Source organism: Halichoerus grypus, chromosome 10 (assembly GCF_964656455.1).
Source record: "Halichoerus grypus chromosome 10, mHalGry1.hap1.1, whole genome shotgun sequence".
NCBI classification, from domain to species: Eukaryota; Metazoa; Chordata; class Mammalia; order Carnivora; family Phocidae; genus Halichoerus; species Halichoerus grypus.
Genome location: NC_135721.1, coordinates 99,934,989 through 99,951,977, shown reverse-complemented (window position 1 = coordinate 99,951,977; position 16,989 = coordinate 99,934,989). Strand labels below are relative to the sequence as shown.

At 38.2% G+C, this 16,989-nt stretch overlaps 2 protein-coding genes across 4 annotated transcripts in view; one reads left to right on the top strand and one right to left on the bottom strand.

The window, feature by feature from the left end:
• The window catches only part of MACROD2 (mono-ADP ribosylhydrolase 2), a 1,992,468-nt gene that overhangs the window by 323,663 nt on the left and 1,651,816 nt on the right, over positions 1 to 16,989 (top strand). The window lies entirely within an intron of this gene.
• FLRT3 (fibronectin leucine rich transmembrane protein 3) overlaps positions 1 to 16,989 on the bottom strand; it is a 511,751-nt gene that overhangs the window by 14,485 nt on the left and 480,277 nt on the right. The gene's annotated exons all lie outside the window — the stretch shown is intronic.

Here is a 16,989-nt window from a genome sequence, read left to right as displayed (position 1 = left end):
CTGGGCAATTGTAAGACAGACATAAATGTCTGTATCTAATTAGCAGAATGGTAGACTTTAATATTCAATTATGATTTTCATAAACTGGTTTCTGCTATTTGGTCAATAATTGCTTTGGGCCCATAGTTTTCCAGTAAGTTCATTTCACTTTTTAATGTTGCTGGGGAGAATTTTGTTTTTATATTTACCTGGAGAGCAATTTCCTTAAACTAATACTATTTGTTTTAGTTTTAGAAGTTCACAACATTGTCCTTTGTGCTTTTAAAAAAGTTTCTGTGAATGTGTGTTTCTGAAGGAGGCCAGCTAATTGTCTTTCCCAGGAGTATTTGATTATGGTCTCTTCATTAGCTTCATTTAGTTTATCTATTTATGTGCTTCTTTGATAGCAGTTTGACCTTGTGAGGTCCCCTGCAAGAATGGATGATATCAAAGTAGAAGGTGAACCCTTGATAAGAGGTATATTGACCCCTATTGTTCTGTGATTGCACTTTTGCTGGCCACTGAGGGCAGACCCATTAAATCCAGGAATTTTAGAATTCTAATGTCTGTTGAAAAGCCAATTTCTTAAAAATGTTAGATAGCACAACTTAGACTGAGGTTCAGCTGCTGACTTTTTGGAGGAAAGGGAGGTGGGAATAATATCATCTCTCACTAAAGGGTGAATTTTTTTTCTGTTACTGCAAAACAAATACATGAATTAAATTATTTTATGAAATAATTCTTTCTAGAGGCTATTTTCAGATGGGGGTTGGTTATATTTAAAAAAGGACTTTTTGCAGGGTGCCTGGGTGGCTCAGTCATTAAGCGTCTGCCTTCAGCTCAGGTCATGATCCCAGGGTCCTGGGATCGAGCCCCACATCGGGCTCCCTGCTCAGCAGGAAGCCTGCTTCTCCCTCCCCCACTTCCCCTGCTTGTGTTCCTGCTCTCGCTATCTCTCTCTCTCTGTCAAATAAATAAATAAAATCTTAAAAAAAAAAAAAAAAGTGGATTTAAAAAAAAAAAAAGACTTTTTGCTTGGCCAAATTACTGTGGGCTTATATCCATATTTAATCAGTGTGTCTCCATTCAGGCTGACCTTAAACTGAAAAGAAAGATGAATGGACAGTTTATGGTTAAAGGTAGCTAAAAGATGGTGTACTGGCCTGGGAGTTAGGAGTTCTGAGGTTTCCGTTCCTTAGGCTGCCATTTGTTTTATGACTTCATCTTATGTGTTCTGGCCTTTGGTTTCATCACATGGCAAATAAAGGGAGCAGGAATTTATTGAATGCCAATTATGTACTGTTCCTTTTTTTTTTTTTAAGATGTAGATTAAAATGTAGAAGGAGGCAAGAGGTTGTGAAAAATATCATCTGTCCTGGAGGCACTGACTTTGAAGGCAAACTCTTAAGATAACCTCCATCCTCCTACTCTGTCCAAAAATATATACTCTTTTGCTGCTTCCATGTGTTTTTTGTTTGTTTTTTGTTTTTTAGTTTCCTGCTTTTATCAGCTGCCTAAAATTCTGCCAGTTGGAGGTGAACTTAAAGTAATATGTACCGCCTCTAGAAAGATTAAGAGTTACTACAGACTGCTTTCCTTCTTTGTTACCTAAAGAAGATTAGCTGTAATAAAGGGATGGCTGTCCTGGTTGGAGGGGAAGGAAGACAGGCAGTTTTTAGCCTGATGCCCTTTAGGCTGTGATAGGAAAGGAGGGGCTGATTCTTGCCGCAGAGAGGACTCAGGGAGGAGGAACCAGTGCAGTCTAATGTTGAAGGGCCACACCGGGGTTCCATCTTGGCTTTGCCACGTGACTGTAGACAAATCATTAAATCTTCCTGAGTTTATTAGCTCAGTGTCTGACTCATAGTAAGAACTCAGTGAATGGTAGCTGATATTATTAAGATGAGGGCATCTGAGCACCTGGAAAAAAAAGGGACATCAAGAAATAGAAGAAGAGTGCGCAAAGGGAGGTGGGCAGGTAGGAGACAGCCAATGACCACTTTTTCACGCTTGTCTAAATTTCCCTTTGGAGTGGTTCTGTAGCCAGGACATGGGGAAGGAGGTGGGCAAGTAGGAGATTTTCTTGTTGATTTTTTTTTTTCTGTTGTCCTGTTTTTCATAGCCTCATGGTTCCCAGGATTTAGAATTTAGTTGAGTTCTAGTAGATGCTTAGATTGTTTTGTGTTTCCTTCTGTTTTGTAGGCAAGTCTGTGAATCTAACGCTGTATATGAAAAAATCTCTTCAGATTGTAAACAGCTGGCCTGAAAATGAACTCCAGTAGCATATCCACACCGTCATATCAAAGAACTTTGTTTTTCTGTTTTTGTGAGAGGATATGAGATGTTCCCTAGTGGAGAACAGGGGAGATTGGATTTGGAATCAGGTTTCCCAGGCTCTGCCATTTACTTGTGTACCCAGGTGAAAGCAACAATAACAACAAATCCAACCTTTTATAGTATGAACAGCTCCCAGCTGAAAGTGACTGCAATACATAATTATTCCATGGAACAGTTTAATCCAGGAATTTTAACCTGTCAAGACTTAAGGTACCTCATTCACTCACTCATTCATTCATTCATTTGCTCATTCATTCATGCACTGTATACAAATTCATTGAACACCCCTATAAAAAAAAGTTAGCAGGAATAGATGATCCACCAAACCACCTCCAACTATGCTATTTGTGATTTAACCTTAGAATGTATTAAACTTCTTTTAAGTCTTAGAAACATTCTTGATTATTTTTCTTCCATTCAACATTTTTCATGAGAATGAAGTCTTCAAATTTGAGTGAAAAACAAACAAGCAAAAAGACCCAGCTCAGGTTTTTGGTATATTAAATGCCTTGGGCTATCATAGTTGAGAATTTTTTAGTTGCAAGTAATTGAAAGTCCAAGCCGTACTATCTAATCAACAATTGGAATCTACTGGTTCATATAACTGAGAAGTTCAAATGTATGGTCTAGCTTCAGGTAAAGCTTGATACAGTGACTTAAAATGTGTCAACAAAATTACAGGTTCTCTCTGGCTCATAGTGTTCTGCCTTTTTCAGTGTTGGCAGCCTCTTTAGGCTATATGCAGTGGACCTTTGGCAGCTCCAGGCTTTTCCCTTAGGCAGTAACAGTTCCGCATATCACATTCCCATGTTACGGTGTTCAAGGGAAGAGAGGCCACCTCCAGAAGCTCCTGCATATAACCCTGTGATTCAGTTTCTCTCATTCCTGAACCTGTTACAGGAAGGTGGGGGAGGGGGGCTATGTCAGTGAGCGTAAGCCCCCTGGAATAGCTGTAGATAGGGCCCACCCTCCTCAAACACATGGCTGAAAATGGAGGCATGGCTCAGAGTAGGATTGGGCACTGTTAGTTTGAGAAGGAAGGGGTGGATGCTGGAGATTAGCATTTTCAGAGGACTTGGCATGCTGAAACTCGGGCATGTTTTATAAATTTATAAACTTGAAGCTGCTCTTTTTCTTTTCTTTCCCTTTCTTTCTTTTTTTTTCTTTAAGCCAGATTTTCTGTTTAAATTGCCAAAACATCTTTAAAAGATTTTCTATTTGTAGACCCTCTCAAGTCTAGCCCAGTTTTTTTCCTGTCAACAGGTAGTGATGCATGTCAGGGCATATCAGTACTACATCTTAACATGAGCCTATGGGATGTTAATGAAATAGAGAGAGAGTGCACATTCAGCTATCTGTAATTCTGTGAAGTCAGGCCAGATGCTTAATGCACCAGTTAGAAACTGTACCACATCTTTCTGAACAATTCCAAAGGGTACTGGAGAAATAATTAGATTTTAGCAGGTCACAGATGCCTTAGAATACTAAAAGGTTTTAAAATGCTATATTAAATTGTTCTTCTGCTATTTGCCTTTTATTAGTCAACACTTAAGATGTACCTAAAAACAATCATATATCCCTTTTAAGTATATTTCCAAAACATACTGCACTGGAGTGAGATCTGTCATTACAGGACTTGAAATAAAAATCAAAGCAAAATCAGAGTGGTTATTTCCCTGCCTGACTGCTTGTCTGCCCACCCTCTGGAACACCCTTCTTTCCCTCTACTCTGAGTTGGACTGTTATACTTCAGGGACGGGGAAAAAGGGGATTTAAAACAGCAACAACACTAACCACCACCTGAGAAAAAAACACCTCTTCGGCCTCTCAGGAAAGAAAAGAGGAACTGGGGTTCAGAACAGGTTAGCACTTAGACAAAAGTGATGGGGGGAGGCAGCTGGCAAAACTGAAAGCCTGCGGATCCCTACTTTCTTCCATCTTCAGTGCTTTCCTGTATGGCCTGTGTGTAAATGGTGCACTGTGCAACTCCCGCTCACGTAGGGCACCTTGACCCCTTCCTACTCCCAGGGTCCTGTCATCTTTCTCTCTTTGTTTTAAAATGCAAAAAAGAGATTTTTTTTTTTTTTTTAAATGGACCTTGGGAAAAAACAGAGACTTGGACTAAGCAGAGTGACTGAATTCTCCCTCTGATACTTACTTTATGTGTGGCCCTGGGAAAAGAACTTCAGTTCTTTGAGCCCTAGTTCTCTCATTTATGAGGATGAAGATAGGGGACCCTCATTTAACTATTATGGACTTCAATAAAGTGGTGCATTATAAGAGTTCATTACTAAATCTGAGAATGCACTTACCAAGACAGAGCTAAAACCTCTGGATAGTTGCTTTTTATCTTCATGGTGATGAGTGGGGCCAGGATCCATTCAAAAGGCACAATCCATTAATGTTCAATTGAGCTGTGTGTTTTAACAGTTTATCTTTGGGAATGAAACAATTGGAGAAATGCTTCTGCCTACTGTCCTGGATGCTCAGACCTTCAGATAACAGTATCTAAGGCTGGTTCTGAGACTTAATTTCAACCAAAGAACAAATTCTTTATCCTTGGAAATTATTAGTATAGAACATAGCTTTGGATGAATGGCTAACAGTTAATAAGAGCAGATGAGTGTATGTCTAATTATTGAAATGGGTATTTACAAAATATCATACAAGTGCATTGCCTGGAGCTGTGTGATTCTCTTTAACAGCTCGCTATTGCTATTAGTCTTGACCAAAGCTGTCGTCACTTGCAAACCATCTTATTATTTCACTGTTTCTGGAGTATTGGTGCTAATTTTAGGTACACAAATAGACCTTCTGAAAGGAAGATTTCCTGAAATTGTTGTCAGATTTTTCTTATTTCTGGAAACCAGCACTGTTTGAGATTATCTTTTTTAAGAATTGCTGTTTCCCTACAGTCCAGATTACTTAGGTACATAAACATGTTTAATGTTGAAAGAACGTGGTTAAAGTAGAATCAAAGCCTGTTTTATATCTGTTTTATAAATGACTATGGAAACTGCATGCACCTCATTGGCACCATCTAGGAGAAACAGATTTACTGCGATTAGTATTTCTTTTCACTTGGGAACTGGTATGAATCAATTATTTGCAAGATTTTTTAGAGGATCAAGTATTCTCAATTCATTAGGTTTGGACTAAGTGAATGTTTTACAGTGTCATCTATTCCAAAAAAAAGTACGTTAGAACTAAGTCACACTTACCATTTGGAAAATTTCTATAAAATATAAATCTGTTTAAACTTTCAGAGCATGATTCATGATAAATAAAGATGAAACTATGTCTATAGTTTCCTGTGCTTCACTTCCTTCAGACTATAAGTGATTAACCTTAAATTGGGGGAATTTAAAAGCATTTTATAATTCTTTCATTAGTTAAGTTTTTATTCTTTTTGTTTGACATTTAAAATATATTAGTGCTACAAATTTGCAGATGGTTTACTAGGTTCGTATGTGTTTAAAAATTAAAATCTAGACAAGTCTTATTAGAAGTCTACAAATATTGCCAAAAATTATTTATACTTTAGTGAATTTTTATTCTTAATAAGTTGTTTTTAAAAACAAAGGTAGAATTAAGTATTTTAAAAAGCATTACATTTAAACTCAATCATTTTTGTTTGGGAGAAAGCTGAGAAGCTTTTTGGTAGTTGTTTAATTGCCGTGTTTACACAGAGACGATATAGGGCTGTTTGACTCCCTTCCCAAGCAGCCCCTCTTTGTTTTCCTCAGTACCCCAGGGAACAGACTTGTCACTCTCAAGTGCCCCCATGTAATTCTGTCCTCCCCTTCTTCCCCAGGGCAAGCCAGAAATAAGCTTATCAGATCATATCTTACTGACAAAGAGCAAAGCTTGTTGGCTGACTAAAGAAGAGGAAAAGACAAGTAAAATATAAATGACAGGTTTGATACCAAAAATGCTAGGTTAACATTGGTTTTTCAGTAGCCAAACTTTTTTTGAAAGTAGGATTTACATCTTTTTAAAACATTTGACTTTTACTTTATGTACAATTTTAAGCGCCATAAAAATTAAAAATTTTACCCATATCTTTTACATTGTAAGTGAAGTTAGCATCATCATTATCCTTGTTGTTGGCATTGTTATTATTTGTTCCTTGTAAACAAATCTATCTTATATTTGGAAGTGGTTAAAGAAAACATCTTGCATCTTATGTGCTTCCAGCATAGTTTTCTAACAGAAAGTAGAAATAGCTTCCTGATAGAAAGTGGAAATATTAGAAATGTAGGAATAAATTATTTTAAGTGTTAAGTAATTATAAGGAATTTTTATATCATATCCATATCCTGTTTTCTTGACTACACATTAAGGGGCGCATGGGTGGCTCAGTCGTTAAGCGTCTGCCTTTGGCTCAGGTCATGATCCCAGGGTCCTGGGATCGAGCCCCGCATCAGGCTCCCTGCTCCGCGGGAAGCCTGCTTCTCCCTTTCCCCTCCCCCTGCTTGTGTTCTCTCTCTCGCTGTGTCTCTCTCTGTCAAATAAATAAATAAAATCTTTAAAAAAAAAAATTAAAAAAAAATAAAAAGTTGATAAGGAACTTTCATATTTATATCCTTTCTTCTTGACTAACCAATATTATCATCTCCATCGAATACTGGCTGGTATCTACTAATTGCATAGCAGGTGCCAGTCCAGAAGCTTGTTTTGGGCACGCTGAAGATAGTATTAAGGTGGTCTCTCTGGTTCTAAGAGAAGCAGATGCTATTCAGGCTCAGAGGGGTTGCAATTTTTAATGCACTTGATCCAACTCACTAGCATCCTCTTTGTTTCGTTTAGATTGGTTTTATTTCCAACTAAGTTGAGGTTTTCCCAAAGCTCCAGTTCTAAGTTTACAGGAGAGTCCATGAGACTCCCAAGTCTTTATTCTGCATCCAGGATTGTACTCCCTTGACTGAGGAAGGGTCTTCTCTACATGGCAAGGAAATCATCTGCTTTAGGAGGTTGAAAGCTGACACTTACCGAGAAGGCTAGAATGGCCCAACTAAGCCATGACCATTAAAGAGGGATATGTGTGTGAGGCCACACGTCACAGTCAAATCAGCAATATATCCATTAGGAATGTGGGGCAGCTTTCAGAGACAGGGATATTGGCCTGTATTTTTTTTTTTAATTGGTACCAATTATATATATTTTTTAATTGGTACCAATAATACCAAACCTTGTCTGGTTTTGGTAATAAGATAATGCTAGCTTTTAAAAATTAGTTTGGGCTTGTTTCCTCTCTTTGTTTTTTTGGAAGAGTTTGAGAAGGATAGGTATTAAATCTTTCTTGAATGTTTGGTAGAATTCACCAGTGAAGCTGTCTGGTTCTGGACTCCTGTTCTGGAGAAGTTTTTAATTACTGATTCAATATCCTTGCTAGTAATTGGTCTATTCAAATTTTCTCTTTCAAGAGCCTGTCTTCAAAGATTGTTTCCAGGAATTTATCCATTTCTTCCAGGTTGACCAATTTGTTGACACTTAATTGTTTATAATAGTCTCTTATGATCCTTTTTATTTCTTTGGTGTCAGTTGTAACATACTCTCTTTTATTTCAGATATTATTTATTTGAGCCCTCTCTCTCTATGTTTCTTTTGAAGGGCAGGGAAACTTCTCCTGGGAACTTACCCCATTTGGCTTTTTCTCCTATCTCATTGGTTAAAATTGAATCACATGTTAATGCCTAAATTGATTACTTACTTACAAAGCTAGACAAGACCATGATGATTGGCTGAGGGACAGGACCAGTTTCCCTCAAAGAATGTTATTGAGAGGAAGAAGGTACCTGAACAAAATATGCTGTTAGGAAGGAAGCAGGAAAGTGGATGGGGTGTAGGCAATCAGCAGTGTCTGCTGTATTTCTAAAGTGGTTGTTACATTCCTGTTAGTAACATGTGAGTCCTTAATCGTCGGGGCTTTTGTTTGTTTCTGCCAATTTAATGAGCATAAAATGGCACTCTTTGTTGTATTCTTTGGCATTTTTGTTCTCAGTGGGTTATACACCTTTTCAGACATTTATAGGCCCTTTGGGTTTTCTCTTGTGTGAAATGCCTGATTTATGTTCTTTGTCTTATATTCTCCTGAGTTATTTGTGTTTTTCTTACAGATTTGTAGCAGTTTTAAAAATATGTTCCTAATAATAATTGTAAAGTTGTGTTGGAAGTGTCTTCTGCCAATGTATGGCTTGTCTTTTTATTTCTGTTTTAATAAAAAGAAATATTTTTGTAACTTAAAAATTTGTATTTTTTGTATAATTCAGAAAATCATTTTTTATAGCAGGGGCATACAGACACTATTTTAAAGTAGTCTTTATCTTATTGAATTTTAAGTGGATATCAACCTTTTATATAGTGTGTACTAGCAGTTTCTAAAGTGATGTGGGGACTCTTCCACAGGATCTGTAAGATCAAAACTATTTTTTTTAAGATTTTATCTATTTGACACAGAGAGAGCACACAAGCAGGGGGAGCAGCAGAGGGAGAGGGAGAAGCAGGCTCCCCACTCAGCAGGGAGCCCGATGTGGGACTCAATCCCAGGACCCTGGGGTCATGACCTGAGCCAAAGGCAGCCGCTCAAGCATCTGAGCCACCCAGGCACCCCAAGATCAAAACTATTTTTATGGTAGTATTAAGATGTTATATGTCTTTTTCACTCTTACTCTTTTATACATGTAGAGTCTCACAGAGACTACATGACCTCTGATATCACAGCAAATTGAAAATGCCAAAGCAAAACTAGAAACCCAGTTTGTCTTTTATGTCAGGCATTAAAGTGATTTGCAGAGATGTAAAACAGTGCTGTCTTCTGAATAAATCTTTTCTTTGTTTGAAAAATAGTTTCTACCCCCCCAACAAAATACGCTTTTTAATGTAGATGTATATTGGATTATTATTATTTTACTTATTTTTTATTTTTTAAAGATATTTATTTATTTGAGAGAGAGCACGCGAGAGAGATCACAAGCAGGGGGGAGGGGTAGAGGGAGAAGCAGATTCCTCTCTGAGCAGGGAGCCCGATGCGGGACTTGATCCCAGCACCCTGGGATCATGACCTGAGCTGAAGGCAGATGCTTAACTGACTGAGCCACCCAGGCACCCTGTATTATTGTTATTTTAAAATGAATTTATAAATTAAAGCTTTGTTTTAATTTCTAACATATTAAACATTGAGAAATATGACTTACATAAATAAAAGCTCTTTGGAGAACTCAATATTTTTTAAGAATATAACAGAGTCCTGAAAACAACTTTGTGAACTGTTGCTATATATGACCAGTAATTTTTAATTCATAAATGTCCTTACCTCGTGGCCATGTGTCAAAAATTAGAACATTTATTTCACCGTCCTTGGGAAAATATGATTTGGAAGACAGTTCTGTTCTCATGTAGTAGTTAAAGTAAAGATAATTAATTAGAATTATCTATAATTTTTATTACCCATCTATTGCAATCATCCATTAGCCCATGGGTACTGTAAAATTACAGAAAGAACATAAGTTTTGGTGTCTGATAGATCTAGATACTCTGTAGTTTAACCTAGTCAGTCAGTCTGTCTAAATCTCAGCTTCTTGGGGCGCCTGGCTGGCTCATTTGGTTAAGCATCTGCCTTCGACTCAGGTCATGGTCCTAGGGTTCTGGGATCATGCTCCCCATCAGGCTCCCTGCTCAGTGAGGGAGACTGCTTCTCTCTCTCCTTCTGTCTCTGCTCCTGTGCTCTCTTGCTCACTCTCTCTCCCAAATAAATAAATAAATAATAGAAATCTTTAAAAAATAATAAATCTCAGCTTCTGGAACTGGGTTCAGAAGAAAAAAAAATACTCCATTTTTAGTGTTGTCATGCAGATTAAACGTTTATATAGGGCCTAAATAGTTGCCGAGAACAAAGTTGGTGCTAAATGAAAAGTAGCTGCTACTATGTTAGTATATTGTTTTAGAATGTATTATATCAATTACTATGTTCTCAAGATCATTTTGAAACCGTATATATGTAATCAATAAAATGAAAGTTAAAGATACTATTCATTACCTATCACATTACAGAATGATATTTTAAATGTTAAGTAATGTGGAACAGAGTGCGGTGTAATTCTGTGACTGGGAGTATAACACAGTAACTTTCTGGAACTATGTATCAAGGACCTTAATGATCCATATATTTTTAACTAATTTCTGCTCTAGGAAGCTATCTCTCTCTCTCTTTTTTTTTTTAAGATTTTATTTATTTGTTTGAGAGAGAAAGAGAGACGGAGAGAGAGAGAGAGAGTGAACCAGCAGGGGGAGGGGCAGAGGGAGACAGACTTCCTGCTGAGTGCAGAGCCTGACACTGGGCTGGATCCTAGGACCCCGAGATCATGATCTGAGCTGAAATCAGGAGTCGGACACTTAAGCGACTGAGTCACCCAGGTGCCCCTCTAGGAAGCTATCTTAAGGAAATTGTAAGAATGATGTTCATTGCAGAATTACTTATAATAGGAAAGAAAATGGAATCAATCAGTTGTCCATCAATAAAATGTGAATTATGCTATATCTATGGAGATGATCCTTTGCAACCATTTAAAAATGTTTTCAGAAGTTTTTATGAATGACACGGGAATAAGTTGATTATATAATTGTGAGAAAATCAGGATATAAAAATGTCTATATATTTCAGTGATATTGAAAACAAAATAGAAATAGGAAAAGAATAGAGAGGAAGGAAATATATAAAAATGTTAACAGTGGTTATCACTTATCTGAGCTTTACAGGTTTTTTTTTTTTTTAGAGTAAATATGTATTTTTTTTCAATATCAAAGTTTTATTTAAAAAAAAAGTCTTTGGTAAAGATTAGCTATTTTCCATCCCAGCCTTAGGATCACTGGGGTTGGAGGGGATTCTTTTATGATGATAAAATCTCTGATCAGTGTTGGGGAGGGAGTAGTCCATTTGGTTGTATGTCTTTCTCATTAGGAAGAGCAGTATGTGGCTGAGCAGGGCCTGAGGCAGAGGATACTGATTCAGCTGCACCTGAAGAACAACTATTGGATCTTAATTAAGTGGAATGTTCTGATTGCCCAGTGTTGTGGCTGAGGGCCTTGACTTTGTAGCCAGACCTCTGGTTCATAGCTCAGTTCTGCTACTTGTCCTAGCTGAGCTAATTTGTGGATGAATTAATCTTTTTTTCCCAGTATAATTTTTTTTTATTATGTGATGTTAATCACCATACATTACATCATTAGTTTTTGATGTAGTGTTCCATGATTCATTGTTTGTGTATAACACCCAGTGCTCCATTCAGTACATGCCCTCTTTAATACCCATCACCAGGCTAACTCATCCTCCCACCACCCTCCCCTCTAGAACCCTCAGTTTGTTTTTCAGAGTGCATCGTCACTCATGGTTCGTCTCCCCCTCCAATTTCCCCCCCTTCATTCTTCCCCTCCTGCTATCTACAGGTACAGATCTGTGATTCATCAGTCTTACACAATTCACAGTGCTCACCATAGCACATACCCTCCCCAATGTCTATCACCCAGCCACCCCATCCCTCCCACCCCTCCACCACTCCAGCAACCCTCAGTTTGTTTCCTGAGATTAAGAATTCCTCATATCAGACGATGGACTCTGAAAAACAAACTGAAGGTTCTAGAGGGGAGGGGGGTGGGAGGATGGGTTAGCTTGGTGATGGGTATTAAAGAGGGCACGTTCTGCATGGAGCACTGGGTGTTATGCACAAACAATGAATCATGGAACACTACATCAAAAACTGATGATGTAATGTATGGGGATTAACATAACAAAAAAGAAAAAAAAAAGAATTCCTCATATCAGTGACGTCATATGGTACATGTCTTTCTCTGACTTATTTTGCTCAGCATAATACCCTCTAGTTCCATCCACGTCGTTGCAAATGGCAAGATTTCATTCCTTTTGATGGCTGCATAATATTCCATTGTGTATATATACCACAGCTTCTTTATTGTGGATGAATTATTTAACCTGTGTGTTCTTGCATGAATATCACCACTTGTAAATTGGGAGTAATAATGTTCTCTATGCCATGGGGTTTTTGCAAGAATTAACTAATTAAAACCCTTATTAACAGTCAGTGTTACCCCATAATGAATTCTTACTATTTCAGTTATTATAGCTCTTACCATTAGTTGAAGTAGTTAATTATTGCCTCATAACCACCCCAAAACTTAGTGCCCTAAAATAAAAACAAACGTGTATCTTGTTCATGAATCTCAGTAATTAAGAGTTCATCTCTGTCCACGTGGCATCAGCTGGGGTGGCTCACCTGAGGGCTGTGGGAATGTACTTTCAAGATGGTTCACTCACAGAGTTGCTCCTGACTTCCTCTAAAAGCTCAGCCAGGGCTGTGTGCCCCAGGCCTCTCTTCTTCCCCAAGTGGGCTTCTTGGACTGCACAGGCTTCTTCAAGGCATGATGGTGGGGTTCTAAGAGTAAGCATCTCAAGAGAAACAGGTGGAAGTGTATCACATTTTAAAAAACTTGTTCTCAGTAGTCACTTACTATTATTTTAATTAGTCAAAAATCCATCCAGATTTAAGAGGAAGGAACATAGACACCGACCTCTCCACGGGAGGGGTGTTAAAGTCACATTGTAAGAAGAGTATGAGACCTGGGACATACTGTTGCAGCCATCATTGAGAAATACAGTTTTCCACAGTAATAGTCTACTGACCTTTTAGATAACATAAATTCTTGGCTTTCTCAACCACCACCAGCAGCAGTCTGGTGTGGTATATCAAAATCTGGTATCAAAACAATCTTAGGGACGCCAGGGTGGCTCAGTCGGTTAAGCACCTGCCTTCGGCTCAGGTCATGATCCTGGGACCCTGGGATCCAGTCCCACATCGGGCTCCTTGCTCAGTGGGGAGCCTGCTTCTCCCTCTACCTCTGCCTGCCGCTCCCCCTGCTTGTGCTCTCACTCTCTCTCTCTCTGACAAATAAATAAATAAAATCTTTAAAAAAAAATCTTAGTACTTTTTACAACATGCAGATTATGGGTGACTTTTAATTTCTTTTTAATACTTTTCTATATTTTCTGCTTTTTTTCAGTTTTGAACACTTACTACTATAATAAAAAAATTTAAATGAAAAGATTACCTATTTTTAGGCTGTATAAAGATATTGTGTATTCTGTTAATACAGAATTTCTGTATAGAATTTCTTAAGTCAAAGTTGAAAATCTGTTACACTCCTTTCTCAGTTTGGTCATATTTCTAGGAGCAGTGACCTCTGGAATGAAAGAAAAAGAAAAAAAATGATTCTATTCACAAATATTTCTAGGTTAAATCTAGGGTTCCTCAGGGCAAACTTCAGTTGCTAAATATAACTCATAAAACCATAAAATGTGATCCTCAGTGTGTTATCCTTAAAATTGTGGGTTGCAAACAACTGAGGAGCTTCTGCTGGCTTTTCTGCTGGTGAACTTGGACAGAGAGCAATTTCTCTTCATCTGTCAAGAAAGGCACACAGTAAATATGTGAGTACATTTGATATTGATAAGATCCATGCAAATAAACTTACAAATAAGGCAGCACTCTTGAGATTTTGGGAAATGGCCAAAGAGGCCATTTTGTCCAAAACCTTTGGATCTGTGCTGATCTCACACAAAGCTATCTCTCTGACTTAAATGTGTCTTATTCTCAAAGATGCCAGGCATAGTTCTTTGAAATATTCAAGTTATCTTTGCAGCTGTAATATATTTCTTCCCCTAAAATGGGAAAATTGTTCATTTTAAAAAGCAAAGACCATTTCAGGTTTGAGGCACACAAAAAAAAGAGTGAAATATGGAAGTAAAGGATCAGTTTCAAAGAGGAAAAATACAACAATTTAGTTTACTTTCAAGTGGCAGGTGTTGTTATATACATAGAAGACATAGTAAAGTACTCAGGTAAACAGTGGACTGAATGTCATACTGGGACTTAAAAGGCGTTAAGGCAACTTCTCAAGTACATTAATTTAGTCCTAGGGACAGTTTACAAAATAGCAGATTTTTGCTCAAATATAATTTTCATTTACTGAGCATGTATTATGTTCTAGGTCATTTCCTAAGCACTTTACTTACATTAATTCATTTGATTTACTCAACCACCCTGTGAGGTAGTTAATTCCATTATCATCTCCTCTTACAGCCTAGAGCAAAGTGGTTAAAAACTTGCCCAAGGTCACACAGTACTGTAATCAGTCAGGCTTCATATCCAGACTGACTGGCTCTAGCTATAAACCCAAGTTCTTACCCACTGTGCTCCTTATTGCCTTGCAGATGAGTTTTTTAAAAAGTTATAGTGCTTAGAAATTTTGCATTAGATGATTGTGCAGTAGTGCTTGGAAATTTTTGTTTTAGCTCAAGAGAATATAAGTAAGTATCTGCAGGAGATTCTTTCCGAGTTCACATGCAAAAACGAAAGGGGCAAGGCAGATCTCAGAAAGGGAGGTTAGGCAGTAAATTATTGAATTGCTCAAATTTCTTTACATCTGGAAGTCAAGTCTAATGTGTTCAGAATCTGGGCAAGGGCTTGATACCTTGCACTATTTGTAACAAGAATTTGGGCGAGTCACTTTGTCTCTCCTGGGGTTACTAAGAGCTGCCCCACCAGCCTCGAGGGGTTGTTAGAAAGGGCAAATGAATTACTGTGGTTATCAAATCTGGTTGCAAGCTATAAAGTCCTCATCTTCTGTTAAGTTACTGCTGTGATCAGGCATCCTTTGTTTTAGAAAGGCATTTCAGAAATACCTACTTCTAGGAAATCACATTTGGTAGTTTTCCCTATATTTGAGACAAGGTGTATCAAATGTTTAGCATGGTGCTTGTTTATGGTCACACTCAGTCGAGTCTTGCAATTATTACTTAATTCTAGCAGACGTCTTTGATTTGGGGGAGCAATAAAAGGAAAATATCTCCTGGACAGGACAGATGCTGCTGAACTAAGATCTGAAACATGTGTCTTTTTGGCCTTCCTTAATTGGCAGGGGCTGTAGTGTACTGAGGACATTTGGGAAATCTAATTCACATTTTCAGTTTTCAGTAATAATAATTGCTCTCATTTATACTACCTATTTTGTACACTTGTGCCAAGGCTGATCTCTTCGTGGTGGCTCTCTGAGGATGGTTAAGTATTCTGAAGTCATATCCAGGTTTGATGAGATGGGGTGTTATGATCACTGTTTCCCAGGAGGGAGAAGTATTTGCCATCCCTGGACCATCCTATAAAGTTTTTCAGATACTTTTTTTTTTTTTTTAAGATTTTATTTATTTATTTGAGAGAGAGAGAGAAAGCACGCAGGGGGAGAGTGAGAGAGACAAGCAGACTCTGCACTCAGCAGGGAGCCTGATGTGGGGCTTGATCCCAGGACCCTGAGATCATGACCTGAGCCGAAGGCAGACGCCTAATTGACTGAGCCACCCAGGTGCCCCAATTTTTCAGATACTTTGATTCTACTTCTTAATCATACCCTCAGCTGTGGCCCTCCACCTTTGTCAGGGTTTATAGTGTTCCCTGATGATACAAGGAAATGGAGACTGTGACCCCTTTTCTACCATCTCTATTTTCCTCACTGGCACATGCTGTCAGGCTTTGTCTATCCCTTCTCAGGTCTCAGCCCTTGTCTTGAAATCTTGCATGGATCTGGACACATAATAGATGGCTCATATATTTTTTATGGAATTAAATTTTAGCAAATTAAAAATTCACTCCTAACTGATGTTTAAAGATAAAATCCTCAAACCTTAAAACTGGAGCTGTTAGCACTTCCCCGATTCTTCCGAAAGACCAGATATTTCAGTTTCTGTAGGTGGGAAGGATGCGCAGAGTAATTTAACTGCCTGATACGGTTCTCAGACCATTTTTGTCATAATGGTCTGAGGCCTAGGCAGCTGTCTATAAACTATGAAGGCTTCCTGAGCAGGATGCCAAAAAAAAAAAAAAGGAGCCAATAGCTAATCCAGTGACCATGGGGAAGAAGGGAGAAAAAAGCTCAGTAGATAGGAATGCATGCTTCTTTCCACTGCATCTTTCTGACATTTAGTCTTCTTTTGTTTTGTCCACAGCTCACCTTCACCTTTTATTTTCTTTGTGCATGCCCAGCACAAGTTTATTTTCTAGATCCCCTTTATTGACACTGCTGATTTATCTGCACATTTCACTTCCTTTTCTAGCTGCTTAATAAAGGTCATGTTTATAACTTTAGTATTGATGATGTGCCCAGTAGGCCCAGGTGTCAGCTTCTGTAATGTCCAATAGAATCCCTTTCCACAAGACAAAATCCTAGGATTCCATTCTGGATTATCTGAGTTTTCATAGCTCCAAGTAATGACTTTTGGTCTGTAGAAATATATACTATGGTAATAATAACTTACTACATACTGGCCACTGTCATGAAATTGATCTTTTTAAAATGAACAATTTAGGGGTGCCTGGGTGGCTCAGTCGGTTAAGTGGCTGCCTTCGGCTCAGGTCATGATTGGGGCCCCCTCCCCACCGTCCCCAGGTCAGGCTCCCAGCTCAGCGGGGAGTCTGCTTCTCCCTCTACCTCTCTCCCTGCTTGTGTTCCCTCTCTTGCTCTCGCTGTGTCTCTCTCTGTCAAATAAATAAATAAAATCTTAAATAAATTAAAATGAACAATTTAATGGCATGTAGTACATTTACAGTGTTG